The sequence below is a fragment of the Camelus dromedarius genome, chromosome 22, assembly GCF_036321535.1.
Source record: "Camelus dromedarius isolate mCamDro1 chromosome 22, mCamDro1.pat, whole genome shotgun sequence".
Taxonomy (NCBI): Eukaryota; Metazoa; Chordata; class Mammalia; order Artiodactyla; family Camelidae; genus Camelus; species Camelus dromedarius.
The window spans coordinates 31,370,731-31,391,779 of record NC_087457.1 but is presented as its reverse complement, the minus strand read 5'-3'; the positions used below and the strand labels follow the sequence as shown (position 1 = coordinate 31,391,779).

Genomic DNA, 21,049 nt, shown 5'->3' with positions numbered 1-21,049 from the left:
TCTGTAGATGGCATAATTGTCTATGTAGGAAATCCCAAAGAACAGACAAATAAAAAAAAATCTCCTCAAACTAATAAATGAATACAGTAAGGTCACAGGATGCAAGGTTAATATACAGAAGTCAATGGTTCTCCTATATACTAGCAGTGAACAACTGGAATTTGAAATGAAAAATGATACACCTTACACTAGCACCCCCCCCCCAAATGAAATACTTGTATAAAAACCTAGCAAAATATGTAGAGCATTTATAAAGGGAAAACAACACAACTCTGGTGGAAGGAATCAAAGGACATCTAAACATATAGAAAGATATTCTAAGTGTATGGACTGGAAAAGTCAAATTATGAAGATGGTGGTACTTCTGAAATTTATGAGGAAATACAATGCCAACCCAAACACAGTCTCAGCAAGCTATTTTGCATTTACTGTCAAGCTTACTCAAAAGTTTATATGGAAAGTGAGAAGACTTACACTGGCCAACAACACAACACTAAGAACAAAGAACAAAGTTGGAGGACTCACGTTACCCAGTTTCAAGACTTACTATAAAAGTAACAGCAATAAAAACAGCTAGCACTGGTAAAAAAAATATACAGTTGATAAATGAGATATAATCAGTTTATCTTTGACAAAGGAGCAAAAGCAATTCAATGAGCTTACAATGAAAAATTGCTTGTCCAGCAAGAAAATGAACCTAAATACAGACCACACACATTTCATAAAAATTAACTGAAAATATATCATAGATCTAAATAAAAAATGAATAAAACTTATGTAAGAAGACATAAGAGAAATTCTACATGACCTAGAATCTGGTGATGGTTTTCAGATACAACACCTAAAGCATGATCCGTGGAAGAAAAAATTAATACATTGGACTTCATTAAAATAAAATTTAAAAAGACCTTTTTATCTGTGAAAGAATTTGTTAAGAGAATGAGAAGACAAGCCAGAGACTGGGAGAAAATATTTGCAAAACACGCATCTGATAACTTGTATCCAAAATATACAAAGAATTCTTAAAACTGAACAATAAGAAAACAAACAACCCAATCAAAAAACGGGCAAATGATCTGAAAAGACATCTTAGCAAAGAAAATAGGCGAATGGAAATTAAGCATATGAAAAGATGCCAAAAATCATTTCTCATTAGACAAATTGCAAATTAAAATAACAAAAGGATGTTACTACACACCTATTCAGTATGGCTATCATCCAAAAAACTCAAAATACCAATTGCTGCTGCGATTGTGGGGCAACAGCAATTATGCATTGCTGGAGGGGAGGCAAAATGGTACAGATGTTCTGGAAGACAGCGTGGTGGTGTCATACAAAGGTAAACATGGTCTTACAAGGTCCAGCAATCATGCTCCTTGATTTGTCCAATTGATTTGAAAACTTACATCCTCACAAAAATCTGCACACGAATGCTCACAGCAGCTTAATTCATGATCAGCGAAGTCTGGAAACCAAGGTATCTCTTAAAAGGAGAATGGATAAACAAATTCTGGTACACCCATACAATGGAATATTATTCACCAATAAAAATAAATGAACTATTAAGCCACGAAAAGATGTGAATAACTTAAATTCGTATTACTAACTGGAAGAAGCCAGTCTACCTACTGTTTGATTCTAATCATATGACACTCTTTAAAAGGAAAAACTATAGAGATAATAAAAAGATCAGTGATTGCCAGAGGTTCCTGTGGGTGAGCGCTGAATAGAGGAAGCACAGGGAAGCACAGGGTTTTGTTTCTGGGGTGGTGACAACTCGGTGTAATGCTTTAATAGTGGGTACATAACACTATGCATTTGGCAAAGCTCACAGAACTTTACAGCAGAGAATGAACCTTAATGTGTGCTAATTTTACATCATCATTGTGGAAGTGGGGGAATCTCAGGATGAAGTGGGGAGTGTAACAAAATAATCTATGTGTGTGTGTATATATATATATGTATATATACATACACATATATATATGAAACATCCTTACTGAAGGGGTGGGACAAAGGTGCTGACCTAAGTTACTGTGGAAATGAACAGGGCCTGTAAGACTAAAAGCAAAAATGCAACTGCATACACGGACTGCAGCTGATAAAGTTGGTTCCCTTGGTGGGTGGGCTTAACAATTCAGATACTGTCATGCATGTGTATTGGAAATGAACAGTTAGAAAAATGGATGAAGAACTGTGTATGTTATCTTCACCTTTGGCCAAAATATCATCTCTCTCACTAGATTCCTTGTTTTCTATCATCTCCTGAGCCACACTTTATTTCAGATGCTAGGCATGCTTAATTTTAGAATCCGTAATCCTCAACTTATCAGCTAGGTTAAAATACTCCCACATCCCATGCTAAAAACAGTATTTTGCTTTGGGAATAGTTTTTAAATTTGTTTATGAAATTATTTGGTGATAAGATTTTATTTAAAATATAACCAGTTAATATTTTTGAGAAAACTTTATGGTTGCTTATTAGAAATTACATACGTATATAGGACTTAAAAGGGGGAAGAATCTGAGTCACAATTTTTTTTCAATTTTTTTTTTTTGCTTCTTCAATTTAGATTTACTCTTTGTAGGGTGACACAAAGTACTACATTAAATGTCACGTGTAAGAATGGTAAACTTTTTTTTAATTTTTTTATTGATTTATAATCATTTTACAATGTTGTGTCAAATTCCAGTGTAGAGCACAATTTTTCAGTTATACATGAACATGTATATATTCATTGTCACATTTTTTTCTCTGTGAGCTACCATAAGATCTTTTTTTAAATTTTTATTTATTTTTTATTTTTTAACATTTTTTATTGATTTATAATAATTTTATAATGTTGTGTCAAATTCCAGTGTATACCATAAGATCTTGTATATATTTCCCTGTGCTATACAGTATAATCTTGTTTATCTATTCTACAATTTTGAAATCTCAGTCTATCTCTTCCCACCCCCCACCCCCTTGACAACCACAAGTTTATATTCTATGTCTGTGAGTCTATTTCTGTTTTGTATTTATGCTTTGTTTGTTTGTTTGTTTTTTAGATTCCACATATGAGCGATCTCATATGGTATTTTTCTTTTTCTTTCTGGCTTACTTCACTTAGAATGACATTCTCCAGGAGCATCCATGTTGCTGCAAATGGCGTTATGTTGTCGGTTTTTATGGCTCAGTAGTATTCCATTGTAGAAATATACCACTTCTTCTTTATCCAGTCCTCTGTTGATGGACATTTAGGCTGTTTCCATGTCTTGGCTATCGTAAATAATGCTGCTATGAACATTGGGGTGCAGGTGTCATCCTGAAGTAGGGTTCCTTCTGGATATATGCCCAGGAGCGGGATTCCTGGGTCATATGGTAAGTCTATTCCTAGTCTTTTGAGGAATCTCCATACTGTTTTCCACAGTGGCTGCACCAAACTGAATTCCCACCAGCAGTGCAGGAGGGTTCCCTTTTCTCCACAGCCTCTCCAGCATTTGTCATTTGTGAACTTTTGAATGTTGGCCATTCTGACTGGTGTAATGACATATTTAAAAAGAAACAATTTTAGTATATTATTTTTATAGACATTCATTACACACTTGTTAATTTTGTTGTTGCAGCATTCTTTCTCAGTAGACTTATAAGATTAGTACTACTTTTCGAATGAGAAAATGAAAACACATAACTCTCTTAAGACAGCACAGCTAAGAAGGAGCACAGCCAGCATCTGACACCAGGGAATCTGGTTCCGGAACTTTACTGGGATTGTGACCCTTTTCTGAATAGTCTAGGAACATTACTCTCTTGGTTTGTAGATAATTCTTGTGGGTCATGACCCCTGTGAATATGTGTTTGTTAACTAGGTGATTCTGCCCAAGTGTATTAAACTGAAGACCAGAGAACTCTGCTCGTGCAGAGTGTACCAGCTCTATGGTATTTCCTATATGGAATCTTTAGATAGATAAGGTAGACAGCAGTGTTAGCTAATGACACTCCATTGTTGAGAATTCTCAGAATTACTATACTTTTAATGTATGTTTTTAAAATTCTGAATCAGCAGGATCTGCGTACCAGACACGTCCTTTCAAAGTCAACGCCTTTTGAGTGTGATTCCCTGGTGGATGGTCTTCTCTCATCGTGAAGGGTGCAAAGCATAATATTTCTGATAATACGAGTGTAAATCATTCATCAGTGCTGTTGCCACGTTTGGCGAAATGTGTGTTTTCCTTCTTTATTAACAGATGCTTCAGGTTTTGAGTTCCTTTATGTTTTGACTTTGACTGCCAGCAACTACACCCTGTTCATGCAACGTACAGGCTGTTTTTACTACTTCTGGCCCACATGTTGGTAATCTTTGGCTTTTGAAGTCACCCATGGCATTCTTCTTGCCTGTTATATTTATAACCTTTTGGAATCCACTTTCAAGAAAGAATGTTCGTTGTCAAGGTATCTGTCATGCTCTACTACAGCTGCCTTATAATGAATTCCCAAGAGCCACAAAACCTGACTGTGATGTCTTCATGCAGGTAGGTAATCAGTGAGAATTAAATATGGCTCTTATTTATTTCTCCTTATTTTTATACTGTCAAATGGAAAGCAGTAGTTATGAAGGTTTATTAAATTTACTAAGTGTTGTATTAAATAATTTAAATGTAAAGGTAGATTATCTGCCTGTGAGACTTCTGATGGTATGGACAGGAAGGATGATACGGACAGTGGGGTCAAATACAAAATTGTAGTTCTTACCAGCTTACCCATTCTTTTATCCCTTATTGTTCTCACTGCTAAACAGATAAATTCTCTGTAAAATATGCCCTGAGAAAATGTAAACAACTCAGCTATTACAGGGAAGTCAGCAGAGACATCAGGCATTGATTGGATGGAGAGGTAACTCAAGAAGGGTTATCTGAGTTCAGGGAGTGACTGAAACATCACTTTTTAATTTTCACAAAGGGTGATCAGGATAAAAGGCATCCTGGCAGGAATCTGTGCAGAAATCAGTCCTTTAGTTGAATCCAAAAGTGATTTGGTGAAAACTATAGAGGGTGGAATGTTTCACCGGGTTTTGACGGGAGAGTTTTCTTAGAACTCACTGAATGTAGTGAGTAAGAAGTCATCTAATTCTTACTACCGTCTAATTCCATCTCCCAGCCTGCCAGTTGCTCCCTTTCTAGAATGTTTATTGTATCTCCTTTCAGTCCACCTCCCATGCTAGGAAGTATAAAAACTTAGCACAAACAATACACAACTCCGGGGCTTCGAAGCTGTTTAGTTCAGGGCATTCACTAGTTTTAGCTCATGTGCAAGTGGTCATTAAGGTACAGCCGAAGAAATGGAAAAAATAAACTTTAGTGGAAGCATCTCAAAACATCGTAGAGGTGCAGCAGTTAAGAGTTCAGGGTTTCAGTCCATTAAACACTGTTCCAGCTATTTGATTTTAGGTACTAAAGCCTAAAATTAATTCTCCTCCCCAGTGAGAAAGGGGAACGGTGCTTTCATCTGCTTATTCTGTGCTGAGAGCTTCGTAATACGTCAACATCCGTGCTATGAAAAACTTAGGTAAAACAGCGTCACTGATTACAGTGACTGTACCCACTGCCTCTTCTACATGGGCTTCATGGAAAAATGAAAACTGTCCATGTATATAGCTACCGCCTCAGATGGCGCAAGACTGCCGCGTGCACAGCTACACACAGCCTAGATTAGAGCCCTTCAAGGGACAAATAGTTCAAAATCAGCAAGGCAACCGAAACATCGCCTGTCTTTGGAGCTCTTCACCCAGGAATCCCCTCAGTAATGCAGGATTACAATGCAGTTCTCTCTCGCCCCAAACCCTAAAGATGCCAGCATTCCTTCCCCCATCTTAGGCACGTTTCATTCTCCCTGCCTTGTGAATTGCTGTCTGCCCCGTCTGCTCTGGTCAGTGGACACCTGATGACTGCATGTACATAAATGATAGATTCCAGATCAGTCCTCTTCATCTGATTGTTCTTCCATTCTTCCAGCTATTGAAGCTCAGATAAAGCCAACTGAAGTCTGCTCAGCTGAACTCAAGAGTCTCCTTTTTCAATCAGTGTAGATGTTGATAGAAAGACAGATGTGTCCATTCTTCTGTGCTTTGGGTTATTTGAACCATAAAGTGAAAAATGTTTAAGCGTTTTAATACAGCACCTCCTCCAAGGAAGCTTAATGTAAGTCTGCATTTCTCAAAATGTACGTGAACAACTTTACTGTTGTCTTAACAGAATATATCATCCAGATGCAGTCCCTTCAGTGCGCATTTGCTTGTTCCGCTCCTTAAATCTTCTCCCTCACGTCAGGCAACAGCCTGGGGTATTTTTTAAGGAACTTTCCCGCTTGAGGTCACTAGAATATCTCTGCAGCCTTTCTTTCCAGGGTCCGCTCTGCCTCTCCGGAGGTGAGGCTGGCGGGGATAGACGCCATGGGTGAGCTCGCAGGTTTTGGAGGGTGTGTTCAAATCAAGAGGCTGATAGGATTTCCTGCATCTGGGGCAGGAGACGCTGGCAGGCAGGTGGAGGAAATCAGAAGCAACGCAGCTCATGACCTTGGCCAAGCTTGCGCGAGACCCGCGTTGTCACCATGGCGCTCCACTGTGATGCATGTTGGGCAGGCCTGGGGTTGGCACATCATCACCTCCACCTGGGTGGACGGTTTTAAATCTTGGGCGTGGTGAGACTTTGATCTTGACAAGTGATTGCCACTTACGACAGCCTTGTCCACAGGAAAGATGCTGACTCTATGGAGACAGCAGAAATTAAGCCTTCACAGAACAGAGGCTTAGTGAGGTTTTAGTTTTAGGTGACTAGTGCCAAGCTTAGGTAAGCAGGGCCGGGTGAGCTGTAACAAAGTCCGTCCCGCATGCAGAGTCAAGGAAGGGGCTGTGAAGGATAAGACACTGGCTTCCAGGCCCTGTACGGTGGCTCTCAAGCCAGGCCCCACCACGTGCTCTCAAATTAAACGTAGAGAGTGAACTGCACACGCGGGAGGAGTCATCTCTAGAACAGGTTTTCTAGGTCTAAGCTGTAACAGCCAGAGGCGGTGCAAACGGCCGCTGTGGTCCAGGTCTGAAAAACACTGTGACACTAGTATCATTGGGGTGCCAGAAACATCTGGTTCGGAGGAGACGGAAATCAAGCAATTTTTAATGGAATGGATGGAAAAGAAAGGAACCTTGAATAAGACTGGTGACTACACTGCCTCTTTTGCAGATTTCTAAACTTTTCAAGAAGGCAGCAATGCCTTGCTTCCCTCCAGAGGGAAGGCACTAAGCGTAAGTAGGTTTCACCCCCAGAAGTGGTAAAGGCAGACGGCCAAACTTTGCCTCTTGCTCAGAGAGTCCTTCCTATAAAATTCACAGATCTTAGATTCTGGGCGACTGGCCTAGAAGGATTGGCTTCCTGGAAAAGCTTAAGTTAGATTTTCCCCATAGATCCTCCCTCATGCAGAGCCCAGAGAGGTCCTTACCTACAGTAAGTATGAGATTTGGCTGAGATATTTAACAACAAAATTTCCTGGGTCCTGGGAGTATGATTTTTCTTCGGATAATTGTGTTTGAGTCTGAGGATTATCTTATGTCATGAACGTAGTGGGTGTCAGGTGATGTCTCTGATAATCTCATGCATAATTGTGAGAGTCACATTCTCCACATTTAAATTACTCTTTAAACATTTCTACTTTTTTTATTCAGTACTATGTTTTTTGATCTTGCTTAGTATACACCTAATTTTAAAAGAGGCGAATTCTAATATTCCTCCATTAATTATGATGTTTGTGGAGGTTTGGGGTTTGTGGCTGTATCATTTGTGGTCCTCTGGGGCAGACCATAGATTCTATCTAGCCAATTTAAGCAGGAAAGGGTTCAGTAAAACATATTATCTACAAGAAAGTCAGACACCTGGGCTTGGCTACTGATTAACTGGGAGCAGACCAGCCTGGGAAACGTCCAACCACAGCACAGCACCACTGCGGCTGCCTGCCACCCAGTACCCAGGTCTTCTGGGACCGGACGCTCTGAGACCTGCCTCCGCTGCCCCGGAAGAACCTGACCGCCACCACCACCAGCCAGTCTCTACCATTTTACCTCCATTCTCCTGTAATACGTCTGTGTAGCAGAAGCCAGGTCCCACGCAGAACTCCAGCTGTAATAAAAGTACAGAAAATACAGCTTTTAGCTGTCTGATCCTTAGCTGAATTCTACCGGAGGGTATTTAAATGGGCACTGAGTCAATTTTCCATATCCACCACGAGTTCAGAAGTATTAATACAAGCACTTTCCTATTGCTAATTTGTGAAAGAGCTTTTGAAAAATTACGGACGCCTGCAGAGATTTCACAGATGCTTTGCATGCACTCAGCCTCAAGGTCTCTTGTCTGACTTTGTTATTTGCTGAGTCTTTATGTGAGGAAGAGCAAGAAAGAGGGCACAGACGCGGACGCCGGGCCCTGCCCCACTTTAGCTCCTCAGTTGCCCAGCTAAGCATGGACCCTGGGCCCCAGAGAGGGGGAAATGATTAGACAATCCATTTTCCGAAGGCACATCGAGTCACAAGGCAAGTTAACTGGAATGAAATATTGAAATGTTCTGAAATTATCTGTCACCGAACATGGTTATTCTCTGACACGGTGAGTTACATGGAGAGGATTTCTGATGGTGAAGCATTGTCATGCCACGTTCTTGGGGCAAACTCTATTTAAGAAATTAAATAATAGTTAATATCTCCTGCTTCCTTTCCATGTTTTCTTATGAACTCTTCATAAACATCACTGTAAAGAGTTACATTTTAGTTATTTCTGATTTTTGCTCTTACAAATAACACTTTAATATAATTTTGGAACACAAGTAAAACTGTGGGATGCCAAATTGTTTTTTGAAAGAGTTGTACCAAATTGCTCCCACCAACAGTGAGGGGGAGTGCCGCACCTTTAACCACACTGGGTACTTCATTAAACATAGGAATAAAAATCTTCGCTAATTTTCAGGGAAAGAATCAGTATCTAGTTGCTAAAATTTCCATTCTGATTATTAATGAGATTAAAGATTTTCCCAAATTTTGGAAAGTCCATATTATCTTTTTCCTCTTTTTAAGAAAAATTTTATTAAAATCTTATATGCATGCAGAGCAGTGCTGACTTATTATCCATCTATATGTACAACACTACACCCAGCGACAGCAAAATACACGTTTTTCACAAGAGCACGTGAATCATTTTCCAGGATCAGCAAATACACCGTAAAACAAGGCTCAAGAAAGTAGAGTGTTATACTTAGGAAATGACAGCTGTATCATTTATTCTTTAAAATCGATATACTTCTCCATTGCCATTAGAAGGCTTATTTATATTACAGAAATGAGTTCCCTTCCACTGCAAAGATACCTTCTATCTTATTTTAAAACCAAAATTCTAGTTTAATGACAGTGTCACCTAGCTGAGAATACTAAACTTCAGTTTGGTTCTTTGGGATTAGTTTTATTAGCTGATTTTTGTTTTGAGCCCTCAGGAGCCATTTTAAATGTTACTGTCTTTTGAACATACAACTCTTCACTAAGTATTATTTTTGTATTTCGGAACTGTTTAGAGAAAGTCGTTGTCTTGTATCCTGAGTGTCTGAGAATGCCATCCAATTTAGAAGGCACACCTAAATCCAAGAAACAATCAAATGACTGATTTTTGCCCCTACTCACTGTGACTAAGAGGGAGTGCTTTCATCTTCACAATGAGAGGAAATCTCATTTCTTTGGAAAAGATTTCCAGTGTTATCTCTACTCACATTGCTTAAGAAGAAATTATAATAGCAAATTATTTTGTTTTAAAAGTAAGGATGAGTTGATGTTATGAACAATTGTCTTGTTTTTTTTTGTTTTTTTTGTTTTTGTTTTTTTTTAGGATCTCTGAGTCAACGTTGTTAAGGGCAGATTTATTTTAAATGGCCATGTGACCAGCAAAGCTTGAAAAATTCTCAGCAACGTGTCCGTGGAGTGTTTATAAAGTCCATTTCACATCTCATCTTCATACTCCATTGCAGAGTTAAAATTTGTGACTAATTACTTTCATTACCTGAATTCATGAGCATGGTTTTCTTGTTTAAAATTCAAAGCAGCTTGATTACTTTTGTTTTTCTCAAGACTCAAAAGAAAAAGCATGTTCATATGCTAGATGCTCCATAAAAAGGGTATTTTCTTGTAATGAACTGAATTAATAGGTTTAAGAAACTATGATAACAGAGAAGACAATTCCCAGTTGGGTGACTTATGCCAAAATGCTAATACCTAACAGGTTCCTATAAAAATGTGCTTTTTCCTCCAGAATTCATCACAGATAGACATCAGTTATTGGCATATTCATATATACAGAAATATTTTTGCCTGATTTGGCCACAGTGAAATTTGTCAAATAGAAAAAAAATTGTATTTATTGTTATAAATAGGACTATATTTTGACAAAGGAATTTAAAACAAGAAGAGAGGAATTATGCAAACAAGCAAAGATAAAGTTAACTCCAGAAAGAATAATGTCATGAAAACAGTAATTCAACAGTTTAAAGCAGTGATAGGTTGTTACATATACCTACAGAGAAATGTGGGGGGGACACAAGCAAGCTCAAGCTGGTTAGTTAGATTAGAAGTAGTAAGAGGACATTTGGTTGTGTTACATGAATAACATGATGGAAACAGTCACTTTCAACAGGTTGTGAAAACGGACCACCTCTTACACTTGTGCTTGATTAAAGCAGAAAATGGGCCCAGATAAATTTATGAATTGTACTTTACGTCCTCCCTGTCGTGTAAGTCCTTCTCCTTTTAGTTTCCTTAGTTGACGAGTATTACAGAAAAGAGGGAAGTTAAAGGGGTGCACCTTAGCACGCCAGGAAGAAGGAAGAGCAGAGCATCTTTAAAGATGACTTTCTGTGTTACTGAGTTTCTAGCTTCATGTTCTCCTGCGGACTTTTTTCTCTTCTCTCATTATCCTTTTACAACTTCCATACTCAAAGAAAAGAGGCAAAATGATGGAGGCCTCTTTGGTGGTCTCCTTCTACACACAAGGACGGTTAAGCCATACGCAGCGGTGAAGTGAGTTTGTGCCTCGTGAAATTGTGTTTCCCCCAATTACAAAGACTGCTGAAAGCAATGAACCCTTTTGTCTTACCTGTAAATGCTCAGAAGTTTATTCAGTTTTTATGTGTCGAATGGTTATTTATGTGAACACTTCATAAAAGACAGCCTAGGGTTAGTGGGGATTCCAGGAGGGAGAACACCTGCATTCTGACCCCAGTCTCCTACTGGGCACCCGATGAGACATGGGGGAATCTGGATGCCTCCCAGGAACCTGGCTTTGACCACCCGAATGGGGTCTGCTGTCCTCACAGGATTTTTATGGGATCAAGTTCGATCATTTGAGCATGCGCTTGGAAGACCTGACAGACACCGGAGAAGACAGGGCGTTTCTACTGTTTACCAGACATTCTGGTTGTCTCATTGTCATGTTACGTTTTCTAAATTGTCCTTTCTTGTTCAGCGTTTCCCTTAAAGATGTCCCAGTCCCAAGACCAACACTGCTCTGAAGTCCAGTGGTTTGCGTGTATAAATCATTGTGTTTATCAAATCTAGTGAGACACAGGTTTAATTAAAAAAAGAAGAAAGCTTACTGCTTAAAAGCAACTGTAAATTATAACTTGCCAGCAGATCAATCCACCCTCTTTTTACCTTCCTGTTGGTTATTCAACTGAAGGAATCTGCTGTAAATTATTAGAAATAACAATAAATAATAATGAAAATGCTCATTATCTTTTAGTCAGGACTTTCAGCGTGCCAGACATTTTCGATGTTCTCTGCGTGTTTTCTCCTCCAGTTCTCACAACAGTCCCATGAAATATCACCCCCACTTTCTAGGATGTAATGAGCTTCCACATAGGCTTATGTTCTTGCCACTGGCTCAAATTAACAAGGAAGTTTTAGGAGCAGGGAGAGATTATTCATTGTTTTTGATTCCTTTCCCTGACTTTATTTTACTGTTTTAATTCTCCAGGCACTCTCTTCCTGAATGGGAGAGTTAGCACCAACACTTGACCTTCAACAAAAAACCCTGCTTCCACAGGCACAATCCAACTCAAACTTATGCAGCAACTGGCATGGTTGATATTTGCACTGAACAAAAATTAAAGAATAATATTCAGTTTCCTAATAGTGCTAGTATACCTAAAGATAATTCCTCTTACAGGAAACAGTAACTGTTAAGTATGGGAATTTAAAAAAACGTAACCTGGATTTCTTCTTTATGGAGGCACCAGGACTTGTAAAGGCAATCCTACAATGCAACAAATATAAATGTAGCTAGTATGAAGGAAAAGAAAATCAAATACCAGCAAAATTTTTAAAGTTTAAAATTAGATATATTTGCAACACTTTTTTTCTTGCAAGCAGTATCGGAAAATTGTACTAAATTCATGGCTAATAACACTGAAATCTAAAAAAAATCTTTAAGCCTAAAGATATATGTTCTTCAAGAATATGGATGGCACTAATCATTCTAAAGCTTGACATTTTGCAGGTGGACAGAATGAAACAGCACTTGTCATTCTGGAGTAACTATATCAGAAATATTAGGAAAAATGTTTTTTAGGGTCATTAGCATTCAGAAGTAAAAATTCAAAAGAAAGCTATTTAAACAGTTATGTTTGTACCATGAAGTATTCTTACATAACATTTCCATTTACATTATTACATATTTTGGTTCCTAAACTAAAAGAATTTTAAGCATTCATCTCAAACTTCATTACACTGAAATCTTTGTAGTATTTTTTTCTTTAAAAGTTTAAAATGTTTTTCACTGCTTGCCAAAGTAGGAATTACAAAGCCCCCTTTTAAATTTTTTACTTTGTTTTCCAGCCAATATTCTCTGGAATTGCTCCCAGAATATTTATCAGAAATTAAGCATTTGTAATATGAGCGATATGGCCATTAGGCACAATTAGTCTTTTTTTTTGCTAGAGAAAATTTTGTTTAGGGCATCAAATATAGATAAATCACACCATAATACAGATGGTAATTTTTATCAGTACCCAGAAGACCAGGCAATGAAGCAACTCAATGCAGTTTGGGCTTTAGGATATTATTCATGTTGAAAAGCCAGGTTGGCTGGAAATAGATGAGACCCCAGGTAGTGCTGCTTCTCATTCATTATAGTAACATTATGCAATTTCTTCATTCTACAGTTCTATTAGATTGCTGGGGAGGGCTCACAATTCAAGGTGCAAAGCAGGAATAAGCACTTTCATTGCCATCTGTGGACGAAGCTGAGGGAGGAGTAATACATTGTGCATCATGTGAGAACAATTATTCTGCAGGACATCAGGCTCCAGATTCTCAGATCTGGGACGAAAGGACTTGGTATGGCGTGTGTCACACGAGGCAGAAATACGACACCTTTTCAAAGCCCCGTCGTATGAGACTTGCTGCTTACCTGACTGGCTGTCTGTTCTGGGCTTTAGAAGTCTGATCACAATTTTCCGTTGAGATCCAAATGTCTACATCTAAATCTATCAGGAGGGGCTCTTTAACTCAGCACCCTCTAAAGACAGCAAGAATTAATAAGCTCAGATTCTATCTTAGCTCTGCTACAAATTACCTTCGTACTCTGCGTGGGTCACTTGGCCTTTCTGTTCCTCCCATTTCCTGAGACCTTATTCTAATGGACAGCAGTGAGGTGCTCATTATCTGCCATCAGATTGAACCCACTGTTTGCTTCCTTCAGAGTGTATTCAAGAATGGCACAGTACAGGGCTGAGGGCAGGGTGTGGGGCGAGCAACCTGTCACATGTGGACTCTGGTCCCTGTTCCACAGCTAGCTGTGGAAGCTTGATTTCTTTCTTTGAAAATGAAGCGGTTAGACTGGCTGGTATCTAAGATTCCTCCCCCGTCTCTAAAACATCAGTGCTAGTATATATAATCCATCAATTGCCACACGCATGATACCCTAGAACTATTTCAGGGTCCTTAAGTCTAATTTTTTACAATGCCAGGGAACTGGACATTTATTTATTTTGGGGGTAGAAGCAGGAATGTTCTATTTTTAGTTTTTGGAAGTCGTATCTCTTAGCTTTTACACAGAGCAGGCAAAGCTAGGAGAGCTTTTAGTTAAGGAAGTGGCTCCTGTGGGGGTTCATGGGGACCTCAGGGTGGAAGAGGAGTTACATTTGAGTGGGACAATAGATAACATTGTTTTGAGATGAACTATCCTCTTGTCCAGTACACTTCTGTCCCTTAGACTTTGAAATGGAGATAAAAGTAAGGCATCAGAGGTCCTAGTAAAAAGAACAGGATGAAATTTTCTATTACAGTTCTTGAAGGGCAACCCACTATAGCCAGAAGGTTCTGAAACAACTCAGGGTGTAGTGCAGGCCGTGGATCAACCACCTTCTCATCCTTGGCTCCTTGGACCGCAAGCATTCGATGACCAAGTCTCTTATTTCTGAACATTGTGAAATTAGGTAGTAGTAAGATAAAGAAGTTATCTTTTGAAAACACTACTAACAGCATGCAGTATAGCATTTGCTATCTTAATTCCATAATTACAAATTTTAGTAATTTGTATTAAACTAGAGTCTGCCAAAAATATCCCAAATTTTGAATCCCTTTTTGGGATTCTGATGAGCTGATTTTCCAATATGGCATTTCCTGCGGACAGCTGAATGAATTCAGTGTGGGTGGGATGGCCCAGTTGGTAAGAACATGGAGCTGAGACCCAGTTGGTGGGTCTGGTTTCTGCGTCCATGGAGGACGGACTGTGGATGGTGATTTGGTCCTTAGCCACATTATGCATCTCCCAGATGCTCTGGCCCACAAAGGAATGAGGTGAAAGAGTGTGGACTGATCGTGAAACCCTGTCCCACTCCTGGGAAAGCAGTCAGAATTCCTACTATGGGTCAACGTAGTATATGACCAACAATGCGTTTGAAATTCCAAACCTGGGGGTACTCTAAGTTCACTGTATTCAAAGTTGCTGATGGAGTCCAGAGTCTGTTAAAACATAAAAAGCATGTGGTTTATATTTTAAAGACAGAAGACAGTGTATTTAGTTGGCATGTTTGAATTTTTTTTTCCTTAGAGAGTTTCCCTGTTAAATGGGCTGTTGCAATGGCAGAACAGCGTGTGCAGGCAAGCTACATATGGAACTTCGTATTTCTGAATTAGCTGTAAGAAAGCATACAGTTCTCTCCAGGCCTTCCAGCATGGTTCCTTCCAAATTCTGGGCCTCCCAAAATGACAGATTATGCATGAAGGCTACCATCACCTTATCTAGTTCAGTTCAGTGAAAAAAAACAAAAACAAACAAACAAAAAAACTCAGTAACTTTGCTGTTCAATATACTGAGTAGACGCTGTGGGAAAACAGGTCACCATTCATGAGTTCCATTATGGTGAGGGAGGTGGGCTTGGATAAATTAAAGGTAATAAAAAGCAGACCTGGATAACAAGGGACATGGAGGTACAAGGGAAGAGAGATCACTTCCAACTGGGGAAGCTGTAGAGGGCTTCCTGCAGAAGTCTTTCAAATTTTACAGAATGGGTGATTCTTGCTTCCTTCTTCCCTGCCTTCCTTTCTCTATTCATTTGTTCAACAAATATTTCTGAATTCCTACCCACCAGTTGTGGTGCTAGGTGCTACACTAAAGGATCATACAATCTTGTGGTGGGGATGGATTTTAAGCAGATTATCACATTAGTTAATATGAATTGATGTAAGTGTTTTGAGGACAAGAATTGGTCTATCTGAGCTCATAAGCAGCCATGTGAGCTATACCACAATTATCTAAACTATGCTGCTGAAATAGGATACTCTTATCTGGTGGAAACAGTGGATTCTTTTAGAGGAGCCTCATACTTTGAGTGGGTTTTGTGAGAGTGGGTCACAGGATAGTTAAGTAATGCATGCCTCTAAGCTTCCTTTCCTGCAATAACTTTTTTCCTCCAAAAGGTTAAGATCTTATCCTTCTTCTTCAGATTTGCACATCTCAACATCAGTGATACATGATACTGCTGTGCCCATAATTTTCCTCTCACCTGTTGATACATAAAAATTTATTTTCATGGCACATTCTTGAATTTTGGAGCTGCAGTGCCATTTTCTTGCTTGCCTTGTTATAGTTTTGACATCTAATCTCTTATCATTTTTAATATAACATCTTATTTTATGCTTTATGGTATCAATGCTCATAACTCACTTTTATTTTGCTATTAAGATTTAAATAACTTCCTGTCCACTGAACCTCTATTCAAGCACACCGTTACATTAATTAGTTACAGCACCACGTATGGTATTCAACACATAAGCATGTATGAAACAGAACCACACGTGTATATGCTGTGCCCTCCCAATCAGATTAACCTTTGAGGGTAGGAGCCATGCTCTTAATCCTTTTGTAATCTCCCAGTGTCCAGCATGCGAAATCAGGAAATCCTAGTTGAACTGAGCTGAAATACTTCAGTATCAGAGCTTTGCAGGATTTACTTTGGGGCAGCTTTCTCAGCTTTCAAGTGTAAATGAGAGCTTAAATGACTATGAAAGAAATTATCTTAAATTAAAATCAAATAAAAATGTCAATAAACTTTCCAAGTTTCCAATTTTGTTCAAGAGTTTTAAAGGAAAAAATTTGAGTTGCCCATTCTCAACTGCTAAGTTGTCATAAGGAAAGATATTTGAATAAAACAGTGAGTTGGTATAGTCATATACTATATATTTTGAATGAAACGCAGTTACTTGAATTTTGAAAATGGTTTAAATGGGTGAGAAAGATATAAAATGGTGAACTACTATGCTTTTGTAGCAACTAAGTTCAGTGTGTTACAATGGTTATAAAAATACACCATGTGAAGGTATCAATCTGCCCCCTCATTTTCCTGACAGAATGTGTGCATAGTCTTCATTTCTAAAGCTATTACCCAAAGATAAAAGCCTGAGATTGAAAACTGTCAGCTCAACCACTTGGTCTTCTAATACCTCAGTATGATAGTTTATTGAAAATTACTATGGGGAAAACTCAATCATCCTATGAGTGACATTATTTATACTTAACTTAGCCAACTGATTTAGCGATGTTGTGGAGTGAACATTTAATGATACATCTATATTTCAGTTGGTAAAAAGACTGAAGTTTTATATGGGAAAAAAATCACTTGGAGTGTACAGAGCCTTAGCCCACACTATGCAGTTTGGTTTGTATAACACTATGTTTCTAGGTACCAAATTTTCTGGTTAACTAAAACCACACAAAATAAAATGTGCTAAAATCATATTAAATTCCTTGGAGTTTTCCTTTTTGGTTTCCACTTTAAGCACATGCTAATCCTTCCGCCACATGCCTTTCTGCTCCCTAATTCCTGGCACTTCCATGCTGACTCTTCCTTAGGAAAAACATCTCCTTCTTAAATGAAGTTAACTCAGATTCTGCATGCAATGGAAACTAGTCTCATCATGGAAGGAACATTACAAGATATGGAGGGTTCAGAGCATTTTGCAAGCCTCAGGATTGAAGATATGAGAAGGGTCGGTGAGAAGAAACTCTGGCAGATATGCTATGGTAAGGATGCAGCTTTATCTTATGGGAATGGGGAGCCAAAGAAGTGGAGGTAACCTGCATTAACTTGAAAATCATTTGGTAATGTGTACATGATTTAAATGTACATATTTTGGCTGTGGGTTTGATATTTTCAGTTTGAGTCTTATAAAAATGTGTAATTTTTCAATTATTCTTCAGTTTGTACTTCTCCTTTTAAAAATTTTTTGGAAAAAAAAAAAACCAAGAAAATTAAGTAATTCTTTTTCTCCTGCAATTCATAGGTCAGCATTTTTCAAAACATTAGTGTTCGTTGGAGCAAATGCCATAATGCAAAAAAAAAAAAAAAAAACAAAACCACTTTCTGTATAAATATCACAAAAAATCCCAAACTCTGGTCCTCTTAAGACCTGAAACAGCACAGAAAATTAGTGTAGAATGAAGTTTAGAGTGAAAACTATAGTGTGTTCCATCTTGCTGCAGTAATTTGTTTTGCCAGGTGCGATGGTAGGTAAATGAACATACCTTCCCTTGACTGTGCCTGCAAAACAAGGGATATGACCACTGCTCACCAGATTGTTATCTCAAAATGAGATAATAGGTTGTTGATTCAAAGTCAGAAAGTCAATCAGGCTAATCTCAATACCAGACCTGAAATAATTAAATCTCTCCTTTGTATAGGAGCTCATATTTGGCTGATGAATTGGTTTTAATCTTTTTCATACTTTATTTGCCCTTGATTATGGCTATCTGGGCAGTAATAAATGGCTTCACTAAACAGGTAGCTAATTAAATAACTACCTAGATACCAATAAACAGTTGAACATAGAAACCAAAGATGCTTAATAGAATTTAAAATAAAGGTAGAGCTAACGTCATGGTTTCTAGTTTCTTGCCAAACGTTAATGACTTCTTTTATATAAACAACTGAGATTGTACTACAGCCATTTTGAGATTGGGGAAAAAATTAACAGAGGTGCTGAATGGTCAGCTTACAGGCAAAACTATCAGAGGTGGCTGGCATTTATACAGAATCTACCCTGACACCATTTCTAGCTTCTTTTTTAATTTGAATGATATCTCACTTTTTGGAATTAACTGATAAATGTCCAACTGCATCCACTGGGCTACTAGTTACTAACATATTACTGACTGTGTTCTTAAGAACTGGGATGCACTGATAAGTTAGCTTCTTCCCACAACTCCCCCCCCCCACCCAACTCCCACCACCAGAGACTCCCTCTCACCAGCAAGAACTGTTTTATCTCTATTTCTAACTGCTATCTCAAGGCTAAATCCTTAGCTTGGTTTCTGTCTCAAGTAGATGCACATTGGTTAATTCATTTATTTATTCATTCACTTAGTAATGAAATTAACCCACAAATAAATGGAAGTGGTAGCAGGAGAGGAGGAGTTCAACTGATAACTCCGTGCCCTCAAAGAGCTTCTGATTGGTGGGAAGCTGTTAATTGTGAACATGCAGCTTAAGTGCTTAAACTCAGATCTAATGTCTAAGCTCAGTTTAACAGGACGTGGCTGTGGGGCTATGTCTCAGAAAGAGTAGCGTCCATGATGTACTTTGACCAGAGTTAACAGTCTAGGAAAGGGGTGGAGGGGAAGGAGGTTATTGCTGATGCTGGAGGAGGAAGAAGAGACCAGATAATGAAGGAACTTTACTGCCAACCTCCTGAGGCTGAATTTTATCCTGAAAACTAGTTCAGAGCTTGGGAGGAGTAGCCTAAAGGACTTCTAGTAATGGCACAATCAGGTTTGAACTTTAGAATGATCTGAAAACCTGTTAAATGAGTATTAGCTGACAATTCTAAGACTGATGGATTGATCACTTCCTTTGCCCACGACCTAGCTCCACTATTCTCGTCAGCTACGTCTCCCAGCACCACCTCAGATGCTTCCAGGTCTCTACTTCAAGGACCCAAACACTAGTGATTTTTAATCAGGACCCATAATCTACTGATTCCAACAGCTTTTCACCCCCTCCTCACCACTCAGAGCTTCTCACTTCCACCCCTGCCCAGTTTAAATCATGTGATAAAGCCATCCCCTCCCCTCCCCACCATCTGAAATAATTACAAACCTGCTTAAGTCCCCTCTCGTTTAAACTTGCATCCAGGCTGTTGAAGAAAGACATGGAGCATGGTTGGCTAGTCTCACTTTACATCGGTGATCTTTTATGCTGCCTGGAAATCCTATTTTATTCTTTTTCTACCACTGCAAAAATAAAAACCACCAGAAAAGAACCTCCGTGGTCCCACCCACATCCGCCAACCTACTCGGCTCTGCAGCCGTCAGCTGCTGCTCCTGTCTTGACGGATGAGTTGTCTCCTCCTAAGTCAACCCGTTCCTTGTGCACTGCATTCTATCGCTTTGCTCTCAGAGTCATTGCTCCGGAAATCTCTCCCCTCCCTCTCCACAGAACTAGGTTTTCTCTCTGCTGGACCATTTCCACCAGCGCACAAACATCCTATACTACCCTCCGGAGTGAAAAAGTAACTCGGCATTGATCTCGCCTTCACCCCTAGCTATCTTTCACGTTCTGTTCCCTTTTACTGAAGAATCTCCCCCCAAAGCTGTCTGTTTGTGTTGTCCCCCTTTTCCCTCCTCCCTTTCTATCCTGAACTCATTCCCATTAAATCTGCACCCTCCTACGCCATTAAGACAACTCCCGTCAGTGACTCTGGATTGTTAAGCCTCTTGGTCATTTCTCCACCTTTATCAACACAAACCAGGGCCCTCACTTGGAACAGCTGATCACAACTTCTTTTCTGAAACACATTAGTTACTGGAGAGTTTGGGTGGAGATGGGGTAGGGGGTGGAGGATTGAGACGTGAGGGGAATAGTTTTTGTTTTTAACATGTTCATTAGGTTAAAACACCATGGTTATATGTTTTCTTATTTTCTAAGGTCACTTAGAGATGATAGGATGCACTCTTGATTAATCAAAGTCATATTTGACTTGTATTTTTACCCCTTTTGTGGATGAGGTCAGGACCTGTGACATGTCTTGGCTTTCATTTAACTCCTTCCAAATAGTACATTTTCAGTTTTTAATGTATTTTAATGGTATACATTTAAAAGCCTATAGCATATTATAATTATTGTGTCATATAATCAGTGTTCAGTTGGATTTTCCACATAATTATCCTTTGCATTGCTCTGTATTCCTTCTTGCATTTCCTTGTCTGCAACTATGAGTTTTATTTTCCGATCAACCCACTTTAGTATTTCTTTAGTGTACTTCTGCTGGTGATAAATTCTGTTTTGTTTTTTTTTTAATCTGAGTGTATCTTTACTTCATCTTCTTTCTTGAAGGCTATCCCCACTGACAAAATTATAGGTTGGCATAATGTAATTTCAGCACTATCTTTTCCTCTGGTCTCCACTGTGTTTTCTGAGACGCAGCTATTAGCGCATCTCTTGCTCTTTTGAAAGTAAAGTGCCCTTTTTCTCTAACTGCTTTTAATATTTTAT

The 21,049-nt window shown here is 38.8% G+C and overlaps 1 long non-coding RNA gene across 2 annotated transcripts in view; it reads right to left on the bottom strand.

The window, feature by feature from the left end:
* The window catches only part of LOC105084414 (uncharacterized), a 47,039-nt gene extending 26,760 nt beyond the window's left edge, over positions 1–20,279 (bottom strand). The window contains exons 1-3 of one of the 2 annotated variants that reach the window (XR_010377375.1): positions 19,655–20,279; positions 8,091–8,148; positions 2,686–3,520 (exon numbers count right to left, since the gene is read on the bottom strand). This is a non-coding gene — a long non-coding RNA (uncharacterized LOC105084414). Of the gene's footprint in view, positions 1–2,685; positions 3,521–8,090; positions 8,149–19,654 lie in introns of those variants that run through there. The other variant, XR_010377376.1, reaches the window with a different exon arrangement.
* Between the last annotated feature and the right edge of the window lie 770 nt (positions 20,280–21,049).